We start from the raw sequence: 14757 nt of genomic DNA on the forward strand, positions 1-14757 counted from the left end.
CCCCACAGAATTCTGGCCTGTAAATGTATTTTATAGAAGACATGTCTGTCAGTCTGTTGGGTCTCTGTGAAACATCCTAATGTACAAGCAGCATTATGATTTATGAGAGACTTTTCCATACTCTGAGAAATAAAGCTTCCTGCTCTCTGCAGAGTATCTGGTGAATCCCCGTGGGACTGTGTTGGTGTATCTGCACTACAAAGGTTGCTTGCTTTGCAGGTGGCCACTGTGATGTGGCACAGTCTTCTAAAGTGTCTGTGCCCCTGTGCCTGCTTCTGCCCAGAGCTTTTCCAGCTCCTCTCTTATTCCGATGACCTTGTCCTTGCTTAGGAGCCAGTGTTCTTCCAGCACAGCCTTTTCTTTTTACTGTAGCAGGTGAAGCAATTCCTAGAAGGACTTTAACAGTGCTCCAGCTGCTGCTCATCCCAGCTTCTGCTTGACTCTGTTAATTGCTCTGTGCATCCCTGTTCTTATCCATATGCTTGGAATTTTGAACCTGTATATCTACCTCGTTTGTAGGGAACAAACTGACCCCATAAAGAGTTGTTTTCTCCCTCCTTCCTTGCCAATCTTTTTTTTATCTCCTAATGGCCTCTCAGCATCTAGATTTCTAGACATGAAAGATAAGTATGTTTTCTTAACTCAGCCTGCACTGACAGCCTGATTCGACTGTGATGAGCATCTTAAGGGATGTCTGGATCACTAGAATGTACAGGTCTGTTGTAATTAGCTGTACAATTTTCTTGCTTTTGCCTCTTCTGTTTTGTTATGAACTTTTTAGCAGCAGACTCTTTCTACCAGTGCACAAACTGTAACATCACATGACACTGACTTTACTCAAACCAGAAGATTTTTGTGCCAAGGTTGTAACATTGTATCATTACTTCATTGTATCTGTGTGAAAATTTTAATTTCACGCCCTGCGGACTTCACTGTCTCTGTGCACTCTGATCGTGTTGTTGCATAGAAGGGTAAGTCCCTGGGTCACATTCATTTTGTAATGTAGTTTTTTGAGGCTTTTTTTTTAAAGTTCTGTTTCCTTTGAGAGATCTTGCTGTAAAGTTAGCTCAGGACTTCTGCCAGGAAAATATTTGCAAGCTTAATGGGAAGATAGTAAAACTATTTTTGTTAAGTTTTTTACAGTGTGGCTATGACAGTCTTATTAAAAAAGAAAAAAAATACCTACAGAGTGTGGGCTACACTGCAACATATTTGCATGTGAATAGTTGTGACTTGGTGAAGTATAAGTTGTCACTTGTTGAAGTGTCGTGTTCAAATGTATCATCAGGTTTCCCATAATCCTGGTTTTCATGAGTTGTAGACTTCTCTACAGAAGTTCTGAGCAGAAGTTCTTGGCTCATGTTTTGATTTGTTTCTGGAGATTCCTGGTTTGCAGGCATTGATTGGTATTTTAAACTGCCCTGTTTGTGTGATGCCTGACCTGCATGGGTGGTAGATGAGCATCCAGTCCTTGGTCTTGGTCTGTGTTGATGAACAACCTCTTTGGGCAGTCTGTGCCAATGTTCAACCACCTACACAGCAAGGAAACTTTTTTATTTCCATTTGAATGGAATTTCCTGTATTTCAATTTGTGCCCGTTACCTCTTGTCCTTTCACTGGGCACTCCGGGGAAGAGCCTGGGCTCCAGCTTCTTTCCTTGCCATATCAAGTATTTATCCCCTTTGGTAAGATCACCCTGAGCTGCATTTGCTCCAGGTTGAACAGTCCCAGCTTTCTCACATTTTACTTTTGTGTCAGATACATCAAAGCCTTAATCATCTTCATTGGGTCCATGTCTCTTACACTGGAGAGTCCAGCACAGGGCACAGCACTCCAGCTGTGTCCCACTGGTGCTGAGTTGAGGAGGAAGATCAACCCCCTCAACCTTCCAGCAGTTCTGGCCTTTGCTGGCTTCTATTCAGGGTTTTTTGTGTATCACAACAACAAGTATCCAGATCCTTCTGCAAAGCTGCCTTCCAGCCAGTAAAACCTGCCATGTGCTGGGGTTATTCCTCCCCAAGTACAGGACCAGGCATTTCCTGTTGTTGCAGGCTGTGAGATGCTTGTGAGCCCATTTCTCCTGCCTGTTGAGGTCCCTCTCTGTACACTTTCTGGCCTCACTCAGCCTAGAGTATATTCTGAAGGATATGGGAATGAGAGACTTAGCATCAGTTTCTTGAGCCGTTAAGTGCCCTGCCTTATTTTGTAGTGTATTAATGACCTTATGTAGTTTCTAACAGAATCATGGACTGTTCGCAGGTGTGTGGTTATCTGAAAGTAATCCTGCAGCAACCGAGATCATCTTTGCTAGTTACTGCTGGGAATGAACAAACTAAAATTTCACTTCCCTGCCCATCTGTTCAGCAGCTGAAAGTAGGTAATTTATCTCAGTGGGACACCTACCACCTGTGTAAAGTTTTTGAAAGAGGTTGTTAGCGTGTGATGACTATAGCCAAGGGACACCGGGCCTGAGCGCCTCGTGCTCCGTTCCTCACTGCTGTTTTTTTCTGTAGGGTGCCTTGCAACCCGGTACTTGCACAGTGCCAGACCTGCTCGGTGGCTGTGTCCCTGTGAAGCTGACAGAGGCTGTGCCTGCTCTGCCACACGACCTGCTCGGTGCCGGCGGCGTGCGGCTCCTTGCCAGCCGTGGCCCCTCTTTGACATGCTAAACCAGGCACCACCAACACGCTGTATTTTTTACAGCTACTGTTTTATCTCAGTGGCTCCTCTTGAATTATGTATCCTCATCTTTGATGTATGAAATCTCAGCTGATTTAAATATTACCCCAGAGAGTTCAGCACACCTGGAAATGGAACAGAGTGACAGATAGTCCCAGTCTTTCCACGCTGGAGCACCGAGTGAGAAGTTTTACAGCAGTTGGGTACTGGAATACAATTTTTATGAGAGCGTTGTTTTTTCACATATGGTCTGCACCCAAGCAGTCAGTGGATTGGGATGCCAAGTATTTGAGCTCAGTTGCAATGTTTGTTCTCAGGCAAATTGGAGGGAATTAGTTCATATAAAGAGCTGGTGCATAGGGAGATCATGGGCTGATGTTCTGTTAGGAGCTGGGCACCAAATGTTTCTCTAGATAAGGTACCCAAAATTGTGTGTGCCTGTCACTGGGAGGTGAGTAGAACAGAGCAAGTAAATGCAAATCTGTCTGAAAAGCAGTTGCTATCTGATGTCAGGCTTCTGAGCATGGTATGAAGATAAAAAACCAACTGAGTATAAGCTACATATATAATGTCAGCAAGATACAGAAATCACTGTGTATATAAACCCTAAGCACTCCAGCCTATGAAGCATACTTCAGTTTCTTTTGTGTGTTGTGGTCACTCTGCTCCCTGCAGGAATTAGACTTCAGATGAAGTGCAAGAACCTAATCACTCACTCATGCTGGCATAGCTGACATAAAGATTATGCCAGTTACTATGTCATAAACAAAGTGATACCAGTTTAAAGCTGAGAACAAAAAGCAGAGCTCATTTCTAGTGCAATCTGGTCTGAAGAATGGGCTTTTTGCAAGACAAGCTGTATTCAGTCTTTGTATTTTGACTGTTAAAATACCTTATAATTAAATTCCTTTTGGTTTCTACCCAATTTCAACTTACTAGCTCTCCACCACACCTCACTATGTGGTTACTTTTGCCCTTTCTCTTTTTCTGCCAGTTCCCTACCAAGGGGCTGCTAGCACAAGCACATGGTCTATCATCATGGCCTTGCTTCCAGGGATCAGAGGCTGGGAGATGTTTGCATTTACCTCTGGAGTGTAATTCTGACAGATGGGTTCTTATCAGGTTTGTGAAGTCCATCCATCCAATTGTCTGTTTCTGTTTTGAAGACCAAGCAACCATAAAGTTGAAAACTGTGTTGTATTTTTGGAATCTGAAATTTCAGACAATGCATTTATGAATTATTTATGAAGAATGTGTTTTCAGTAATGTGCAGCATAAAATGGAATGAATGCGTATCCATACTTGCCCTGAACTCTCCAAAGTGCATGCTAATAAACAGAATGATAACCTACCATCACTTCTGCCCTGTAAGATTTACAGTGCAAGCACTTTTTTCTGTGGTTTAATTCAAGTCAGTTTGTCGAGTTAAAGCTCTTGTGTTTTGTTTTAAAGTACAACTTGGTGAGTGATTTTCTATTACTTAAAGAAATCTAACTGCTTTTTTCCCCCTTCTTTCAACCAGAGTTACTGTCTAAATTTTTCTAGTCAAGTTGGCATACAGCCACCCTAAATTATACTTTAATTCACAATTAGAAATGAAGTGGTAACCGTGCAGAGCAGCAAACCTTTCATTTAAAATGGCCATTATATAAGATCATGATTCTCCCAGATGATTAAGATATTGAAGAATAATTTAGATATCCTTAGGTTTTTAGCCATTTGGAAGTGCTGGGCTTATTTAATTTTTTAAGCCTCCCTGAAACAGCTTTTTCCATAATGACAGTAATGCAGGACTCTATATTATCACAACTTGATGTTTACTTGTATCTGAATTGTCTAATGCCAACTTGTTTTCTCTGATATAGCTGACAGGGCAGAGATAATTAAGAAACAGAAGAATTTGAGTGCTGGATTTGCTATTACACACTCCATGCCACAGCAGAAGAAATTAAGCTGACAAGCAGGAGAGGAAGGATCATGCAGAACCACAAGAAGAATTGCTGTTTAGGTACAGCAATTGACTGTATGTAAAATATTTAACCAGGATGGGGAGGATAAAAAGGAAAATAGAATGGTAGAATAAACTATTTCCAAGCATTCTGAGCCATCTTATTTCCAAGGTATAAAATAGACAGCTTGCAATACTTAGTCACCCCAGCACAAGAAATGGCAGGGACGAAAGCTAACCCCAGTGAAATGGTGGCAGAACTGCCATTGGCTTCCACAGGGTCACAGTTCCACCCCAATATATACTTAAAATTACTGCAGTCTGATTTTGCTCCTCTGCTCAGTGAGGTTTTAAATCTTGCACAGCTTCTCGCAGTTCTTGCCACAATGGTTAGAAAGTCAATGAAAGCTCACAGTTCAGTAACTAAATGACAAGGTAAGAAACTTTGGAATCATAAAAAGGGTATAAATGCTTGACCTAAAACTATGCAGATCTCCCAATGACTGTACAACTGAAGCAAAAAGTTGATTTATTATCTGGCAGGCTGGGAATTTGGACTGAGCTTGCGAAAAAGACAGACTGCTAACCCATGTAAATGGTGGTAGACTTAGCAAGCTGTATGTGGTGGGGTTCTTTTTCCTCTAAGCCATGACCCTTAAAATTGTTTTGTAGTTATTTAATACCCACAAAGTTGTAGGGTGAGGTAGTCCTAGGTTTGCTGAAAGTGTGCTGGGAAGAAGAGATGAAAAGTGGAAAAGAAATCAAAACTGGGGAGCAGCACTGAGACTGGCAGAGTGGAGGTGCAGAACTATACCATGACTTACATATGCAATCCTTTGTCAAAGGCTTTAGTATATTATAAAAGAAAAGGCACAATTTTGAAGATGATTCATTGAATTAGAGTTTGCTTTGAGGGGAAGTATGCTTGGGGACAAACTTGTAAGAGTAAAAGAATTTAAAAGAAAGGCTGTTAAGGCAGGAGATAGAGGGGGATGAAGTATGGCAGAAAAGATGATGACAGCTTGGTTTTGGCCCAGAACAATAAAGGGTGAAGATCTTGCTGAAGATGTGCTGTGATGATAGAGTGCTTAAAAGGAATAAAAGCTAAGTGTGCTCTGAAGTGCAAAGTTGTTATGTAATATCACAGCAGAATCAGGGCCCCAGGTGCTGTACATACACCAAGGTTCATTTTCTGATCTGAGGAGCTTTCAGACTTGATGACACAGAAACGGCTGTGTGGGAGGGGAGAGAAGGACAATACAAACAGAATGATTGCAGAAGGTGGTTGTTAAACTCTGTGGTAGTCACCTGGTTCTGTAATTTCTCTCTTTTGTACAAAAACTTCATTCTAAATTATTCTTCTGTCACTGACAGATCTGATTTAAAAGGTTTCTTTACTTCCCAGCACTCATGTTGTAGTTCACCCTCCCTCTTCCAGAATTATTACAACCTCAGTTATGCCAATTCAGCTGCAGCCTGCAGCTGTACCTTGAAATAAATGATCTGTGGTGTTTCTTATTCTTGGTCTTCAGCTAGTTAGTTAGTTAGTTAGTTAATTAGTTAGTTATTATTTAACTACTAAAAACACACAAAGACAAAAACAATGAAGCAGCACTTGGAATTTTATTTGCCAGGTTGGTTACAGGGCAGTAGGGTCTGAGTCCAAAGGAGAAATAACAAAGGCTGAGTTACCAGCAGCAAAAAGGATAACTGGATGGGAAGCATTGAGATGGGAATGTGGAAAGGTGAGGAAAGCAGGTGTTGGTCTCTGAGGAGCAAGTAAGTGAAAATGTCCTGCTGTGTAGCAAGGAGGAATGAGAACAGCAGTAACTCTTTGTTTCAGTAATGACAGCTGCTTGGATGCTACCATAGGTGAAGCCAGGATGAAAACTGGGGGGAAGAAAATGTCTTTATCAGCCCTGCCTTAGGGCTCAAGTTTTCTCAGATGCTGTTGTTGGATCTGGTGTCCTTTAGAGCACTGGCACTGATTGGTATGCCAACAGCCAGGGGCAAACCAGAGACCTTAGCCTCTTTCAAGTCCTCTTTAGGTCTTGTGTACTATACTGGGGAGGGAGAACATCCCAGAGCACTGCCAAGCACATCACATTTCAGTTAGCAGATGCGTGATACTGTTACTCAATTCTGCTGCTTCTCTCCAAATTCCTGTGCAAGGACTGTAATCTCTGATGCTACTTTCCACACAATTTGGTGATAACTGTTAGTAACCCAAGAAAAGGAGGCATTGAATTCCCTGCTCTTCAAGAACTAGAGGTAAGGGAGGGACCTGTGGAGCAAGGAAGCAGCAGCAGAAGAGCTGAATGTGCACCAACAAGCATTGCGTGAGTGCTGGAGGGAGCTGATCTCCTCTCTGTTTCTGTGCAGCCCCTCTAGGGGATATGGTGCTTATTTCTGGGTGGTTGCTTACTGGAAAAAAATGTCAAAGATGGAAGGAGAGTGGCAAAATCTGTTGCAATACTGGAGGTATTGATTTTTGAGAGAATATTAAAATACGTGTGGCTCGGGTAAATGTTGACTGAGACTAGAGCAGAATGAAAAAGTGTAACATTGTTTAAATACTTAAGGTGTATTTGCATCAAAAAAAGAGGACTGATTTCTCTGTACTATGCCAATCTTTAGCCACAACTAATAGGGTGAAGTTTGGAGGAAGAAAACCCTCTTTGTTTAAGTGACTATCAGAAAGATGTTCTTATTCATGACACATACCTTTCCCTCCCACCAAACTCTGAAGCAAAAATTCATGGGACATTTGTGACACTTCCCATCCTATTCTGTTCTCCTTAATGGTATGTTATATGTTTCCCACTGGGCTTTGGCTTACCTCTTTTGACTGTGTGCTCTTTTGGAGAGAGGAGTGCTCTTACAAGTGGTACTAGAGTTGGTCCCCCTGATCCTGATCAAGGCCCTTTAGGTTATACCGTGGCCCATAAATAAGTAATAATGGTAATGATAGCATGAGATATATTTGGCTGTGGAATGGCTTCCCAAGGAGAGTAGAGAGAGGCTGATTGTTAGCAACAAATGTGAGGAAGCACACTGCAGGGAGCAGTTCTGTCAGCAGGGAGAGGGCTGGATGGTCTAATAAGTCTTTTCCTTCTCTAGGTTATGATTCTGTGAATACTGCCTCAGAGAGCTCTCTAAAAGTCTCTGATAGTGTAAGCTCTCTATTACGTGGGTGTGGGTTTTACAGCACTCCAGGAGGCTCTTGTTGAGGACACTGTATAAATATATTCTGTTTTACATTGTATAATGTTTTAAATAAAAGGCTCAGATCTTTTTTTAATTGCTTTGAAATATTCTGCAGTCTGATCTCTTTCTTTAAGAACTAAGAAAGTCTGAAATGCTTTTGGAAGATACAGACCTGTTGCAGGTGAGACGTATGTCTCCACCTGGATTTGTTTTAAATACATATATAGTACTGTTAAATTTACCTCCTCCTGTATCCCAGAGTGAAGTATCTGCTCTGAGTTCCAGCCTGTTGAAAGTAAAATGGGAATCTGAGGCTGTCACAGTCCCTTTTTCTCTAATTCTCAGTTTAATCATGTTCCTTCTCTTGATGTTTCAGCCTCATGAATTGTCCTTCACTGTGTTGTGGTTTCTTTCAGTTTTGGTGTCTTGACATTCAGTACATGGGAATATATCCCCTCAGGGTGTGTTTTGAGGTGCAGTTCACACATGAAGGACAAGCTCCCTTATCCTGATGTGTGGCCTTTCAGGGAATGACTGCTAAACCAGCTTTTCTTTCTCAGCTTTCTTTTCCTACCCATCCAGCCTCTAATGTTCATTGACATATTCAGCTCAGGTTTCCTGGGCCAAATAGTCTGCTGGCTAAGACTTGGATTATTCGCACAGAGCAGGGAGTGGGGAAGAAAGAATCTAAGGTATCAGCTCAGCCCTATGGATTTTCAAAAGGCTTTTGCCAAGGTTCCACACCAAAAATTGCTAAAGAAATCAAGTTTCTGTAGGATTAGAGGACAATTCCTTCTAGGGATTTACTGGTGGTAAATGATAGCAAGCAAAGTGACTTAATATTCATTTTTTAGAGTTAGCAGACGGATTCCCCCAGGAACTCACTGGCCTGGTTCTTCATCAGTGACCTGGAGTGAGAAGTGAACAGCAAAATGTCTTGGGTGACCTAATAAATTCATGTGTTTGGATATTAAGTTCTTTCAGGTAGCCCAATAATATGTCTGTAGCAAACAACTCCAAAAAGGCAAATTAAAACAGTGTGAATGAAACTGTAATTTACTGGGGAAGAGTCATCAGCACCATGCCTACATGATATTGAACTCAGACTATGTGGTTAGGATTTGTGGAGTTCAAACCTTTCTGGAGTTTCTCAACAGCTTGTGGATACATAGGTCTTGCTGTACCCACATTTTTATTCTGCTTGGTCTTTGCCTCTCAAGAAAGCTGTAGTGGAAGCTAGGAAAGGTGCACAGAACAATTAATTTGATCAGCAGGATGAAGCAATTTAAGGAGAGACCAAGAAGCAATGACTTTGGATAGGAAAAGACTGAGAAAATTATCAGGGGTGCAAAATTGTGAAGGTGGTGGATAAATTGAATGTACAGCTGTTTTTTACCAGATTCTACCACATGAAAGCAACTTAACTGCAGTCAGTCCTTATGGCAAAACTAGCAAGGTATTAAAACAGAAAACAAAAGTATGTCTGTTGACAGCAGTGAACTTCCTGAGCTTGCTGTCACAGGACGTGTTGGAAACTGCAGGTTGAGAAAACAATTAGGCAAATTTATGGACAGTGGGTTGGTACATGGATGTTAAAATGGCAAGCCATGGAGATAATTTCTCATCCCTTATGCTGTAATTGTGGATGCCAGACTAAAGATGGCAGGAAGTGCTTAGGACCCTTTAATTTGGGTTGAGTTCTTCCCTTCACGTGTAGAGCTTGGGCTAGCTTGGGTGTGGGTGATTAGCTGTTTCTTCCATAGAACCCCAGATTGTATCACTAGTGTGGTGTCTTCATGTTTCAGGTAGTTTGACTGCTCAGGCCACTTCTTATGTGCATCTGTTTTTCCTCTGCTTTTATTTGCCCTGTTTGTTCCAGTCAAACAGCGATTTGATATTTGCTCTATCATAACAATAAACTGTTTAATTTTCTGTAAAATGGGTCTGTTCCCTACCCCTTGAATGTGGTTTTAGCTGTATTTAGCATTTGTAAAGTGCTTGGGGGCAGGTGGTGTTTTATGAATACAAAATAGTGTTAGGCTTTGTACTTAGGCACAATACTGTACCGTAATTCAAAGGCAATTCATGTAACATTAGTAAATCACTTTGAACTTTATGTTGAAAATATAAGCAGTAGTATAAAAATAAACCTTTTTATTTCCTCTGGTATATACAGTTAAATAAAGTAAGCCTATACAGCTACAAAACTGTATTGCCAGCATGCTTTGTTGAAATGCCATCACCTTGCAAAGAGACATTCTATGTGTTTCCTACATGTTTATGGTTGGAGAATAAATTTTCAGAGACTGTAAATGAAAAGATGTCTCTAAATATAGTGATCAAATATTATCTGACACTGCTTGTTTAAAGAAATATACATATATTTTACTGCCAGAGTATTTATGACTCTAATAAGTTTAGTTATTTTGTCTCATAAGGAGATTCTCACTCCTCCAAATATCAAACTTGTTGAAGTTGTGCTATTTTTTTTCAGGAAGGAACAAATGGTATTAATAGCTAAGTGGGACTGTATGATATGAAAATACAATAGTGTAGTTTAAAAATTGGACAGTGTGTAAGAAATATAATATATTTTACCAGCAGTGGGAAATAGATAAACATTAAAAATCCATTGGCATATCCCAAATGTCTAAATAAATAAACATCACTGTTCAGCCAGTTGAGGCAAGCAGGCCTTCAAGAGCACTGTTATTTCTAATATCCTGCACAGTTATATGTTCTGTGCATCACTCTTGCATAACCTGACCATTTTTTAGGTACTGTACATTGTGGGACTGTCTGAGCTCTGATTGCCCTGTAGGTTTTATCAGGAGGAATATCAAGTAGTTTCAGGTGATTTCTCACCAACCATCCTGGACATAAGTGGTCTTATGGTTCCCAGAGCATCAGCAGTATTTGTGTGGTCATCATAAAATTGTGGAAGCCTTCCTTCCCGTTCAGTTTGGAAACATGGGACAAAGTAAGATTCACCTGTAGGCGTTCAGAGAACTGTATTCCTGCTGCTTGAGCAGCGAAAAAGACACACTGTGGAAAGAGGGATTTGGGACTGTGCCATCTTGTGTTTATTTTTGTTTTCCTTTTTAAAATGTGAATGGTTAATGAACTCTTCTGAATCATAATGGTTTATGATGTTTCCTGTTATCTTAGTGATAGACTACAAAACTCTTACATTAAGAGTTATAAACTCTACTAGATACTTATTTAATTAAGAGCCAATGCTGAGAGTTTCTAATAAAATTTGCGAAAGGGTTTTAGTGGCTGAGGAGACAAAATTCTAGCAGCCTGTTTCAGTAATGCAGAGGAGATGAAGGGAATGCTTTCACAGCACTGTGCAACGCCTGACCAGGGTGGATTTTGCTACGCAGGTCACAGTTCTGCTCTGATGCAACTGGACCAGCTTGATCCCAGTTGTGCCAGCCTCCCAGACTGAGCATTTCTGTGCTGCTCTCTGAGCTGTATTTGGAGTTTTATGTTGTACAATAAAAGCAAAGGTGAAAGTTCTTCATTGAAAGAGGAGCTTCAAAGCTTACTGTGGTCTAGTCTCCCTACTCTTGTCTCTATTCTCTATAGAGAGCCTATGGCCCTGCCTTCCTTCTGCTTTGTACACTAGTTCTTAATGTTCTGTCTCCTGATGAATTTTTTGGAGACTTTAGAAGATTGCTTTCACCAAACTTTATCTGTCTAAATAGTTAGACTTCTAATGCAAACTTGTAGACCTTAGAAATTTTCTTCTCCCATGATGAAACATGCAGACTTTCAAGCTCATTAAAGTTAGATGAAAAAGTATACATCGGAGAAGTGTCAAAAAAAGAGATTATTTTCCAGTCTGTTGCAGAGATGCTGTGAGAGACTGGACTATTAATGATTAATGACTCATAACATTTGCCCATTTGTGGAGGTGCCAGGGTGCTTTGCGGAGGACAGGTTTGCATCTCTCGAGGGAGGATGTGAGTTTTTGGGTGTACATGTGCTAGTCTGCATGAGACAGAAGAGGTGAACTATCAGAGCCTGGATCCTGCAAGGCAAGATGGTGCTTCTTGCTATGCTAATTGCTCTTCCTTACATAACTCCCTCAGTTGTTAAACTGCCCTCTTCCCCCCAGGGAAGATCTGATGGAGCATTATTGGCTCAAATGAGAGGCAGTCCCTGAGAAGGGATCATAAATTATCAAAGACTCCCTAAGTGCCCCCAGACTCAATTCTGAGGCCTTCCACCAGAGGCATGAAAGTTCCCCCCTACTCAGGGGAGGTACCTGGGCATTCCCACTGAGCCTGAATATATTTTAACCCATTGGACTGTGTGACATTTCATTTTAATCCACTCCAAGAGATCCATTAACAAGAACCTGGGTTACACTCCCCTTGCTCACTGACCTTCCAGCACACTGGCAAATGTACCAAAAAAGTGAGGACAGACTGAATTATCACCATCCTTAAAGGGACAGTTGCCCATGCCATTTTCCCTCTGTTGGGAGGGCAAAACCTATCAAAGAAATGTGCATAAGCACCAGCACTGATGGGACATTTGGTTGCTTGATTGAACATCTATACGTGAGGAATTTCTGTATGTGGCTTAATGTACAGTGCTGGTACTTCTGTAGAATGTTGGGATTTTTTTCTCCTCAGGAAGCAGTAACAACACAAGGGAACCCTTGGCCATTAGTTTCCTTTAAAAGAGCATTCACTATTCACAAGCCAAGTTTGCCAAATCAGTTTTCCTGCTTGAAATGTTCTGACTCTTGTGTGGGTGATCCTGTAACTTTGACTTCACTGAAACCATCAAGTGTTGTAATAATAAAAATAATAAAGCCTGGTTTTACTTATTTTTTCATTCAAGTAATGCAAAGAATACATACCCTGGTTTTAGAGAAAGTTGGAGTCAAGCATTCTGACTGTGTCTTTTTAAATATTGGGTTACAAATAAATTGTGAGAAAATTGTCTTTGCAAGTTTCAAACCATTCTAGGTGTACTCTATTGCCTCCAGCCAGATGCTGTCTGATGTTGCTTAGACTAACCCGGCAAACCATTATCCTGGGATTAAACACTAAATACCTGCAAGGAGCATTCTCTTTATCAGATAGTGCTCTGTTAGCAGAGTTCATTCACTTTATTGCATATATAACTATGGTGTCAAATAGACTGATTTACAACACCTGGTCTTTTACATAATCTTTGCTATTTGCTGCGCTTGTAATCTGCCAAATCATTTAGCTTTCCTGATAGCAGAAATGCTGTAAAACTTAGATAAACTTGCAGAAGAAATGAACTCGAAGGTACTGCTGAAATCTAGGGCCTGCACATTTGCTGTAAATGCACTGGCTGGTTTGGTTTCCCCTGCCTAATCTGTGATTGCATGTGGCTGCTGGACAAATTGAAATTTTATGATAGCACTACCGTCAGAGGAGATAAGCATTTGTATGCTAGACTAGATTAATCTAAAAAGAAGTTTTAGGTGTGGCTAATGAAAGCAGTGTGTGTGTTAACTGGGTTTCTTTGGGGTTCAAACCATATGTGTGTATCTATATAGAGTCTAGTCTTAAACTTTCTCCATGTGAAAAATCTCATATATCTGTGTGCTAGTTCTTGCTATCAGTGCAGCTCATTCCATTTTATGTTGGAAATATCTTTGAGGAGTTTCAGTTTTTAAAGGGTACTTTCTGAATGATAGTACAAACAACAGATTTCTCTAGAATGATCTGGTTTGGCTACCCAAAACTCTACGTCCTTCTGAACTTTTTCTTAGGGTAACTAAAAGACATCACGTTTGCTTAGGGTTAGCCATGAACAAGATCCAGTTGAAACAAAAGCTGTATTTTTTTCATTTTGAGCCACTAATATTTTGCTACTTAGATAATAGAAAGACAAGCTTAAAATGTGGAAAAGAAATTTGCAAATTAACTTTTTGATTGTGAGTGAGATTAAATCTAACACATCTGCAGGAAAATAAAACAACCTGTAGTCAAACAGGAGAGAGCCCTGCGAGGCAGTAATGTCAAGTCAGACTGTATTAGAAATGACACTGACAATCAGATTGGAAGAAACAATAAAAATTGAAAGACATAGCTTTTATAGGATAACTTCAGTAGTCACCATTAGGATTGGTATTAACCCGTCAGTGCCACTGCTAACTCCTTTGAGCTGAGGGAGTGGCTCTGTTTCTCAGACATAACAATGAATGACCTTGTCATGGGCGAAGTAACTTGTCATGTCAGGCACTGGAATGGGCTTCCTGGGAAGGTGGTGGAGTCACCATCCCTGGTGGCTTTCAGGAAATGACCACACATGGCACTCAGTGCTCTGGTCTGGTTGGCAGGGCAGTGACCAATCAAAGGTTGGACTCGATGGCCTTGGAGTCTTTTCCAGTCCAAACGATTCTGTGACAGTGTTCTGGTGACGGATGGGACGTAGCACTTGTGGAGATCAAGAAGGGCATTTTTCATGGCATGGCTAGTTCAGGGTGGGAAAGCCTTTTACCTGCTGCTGCTGCACAAGGCTGTTGGACAGCACAGGTGGGAGTCTGCCTTTAGGAGGTACATGGGCCACTGCTAATCTCTCACATCCATGAGCTGCTGTAGATGTTTGTTCTTAAGGATTTTTCAACCCATCTGAGTTGAGAAACCTCCCACAGCTGTCTTGGTTGCTTAGTCTTTCTAGGTTCTTACAGTCACAAAAGTAAAAACAGAGGCTTTTCTCAAAGCAGAGCTTGAGATGTTTCCTCATGCTATAGATGAACTATTTGCTTACAAGAGAGATACCCTATGGATCCAATCACCTGTGCTGATAGTTTCATTTGGGTGAAAAATGTGAATAATGTTTTGTGCATGGAAGCCTTTGAATGTGTGAGTCACTTTAGGGTTGGGAATATCAGGCAGGTTGGTGCTAACAACAGCATGGAACAAAGG

General features: G+C 41.0%; 1 protein-coding gene across 2 annotated transcripts in view; it reads left to right on the forward strand.

The window, feature by feature from the left end:
- The window catches only part of KIAA1328 (KIAA1328 ortholog), a 176312-nt gene that overhangs the window by 152783 nt on the left and 8772 nt on the right, over positions 1-14757 (forward strand). The gene's annotated exons all lie outside the window — the stretch shown is intronic.

This window comes from Agelaius phoeniceus, chromosome Z, assembly GCF_051311805.1.
Source record: "Agelaius phoeniceus isolate bAgePho1 chromosome Z, bAgePho1.hap1, whole genome shotgun sequence".
NCBI lineage: Eukaryota > Metazoa > Chordata > Aves > Passeriformes > Icteridae > Agelaius > Agelaius phoeniceus.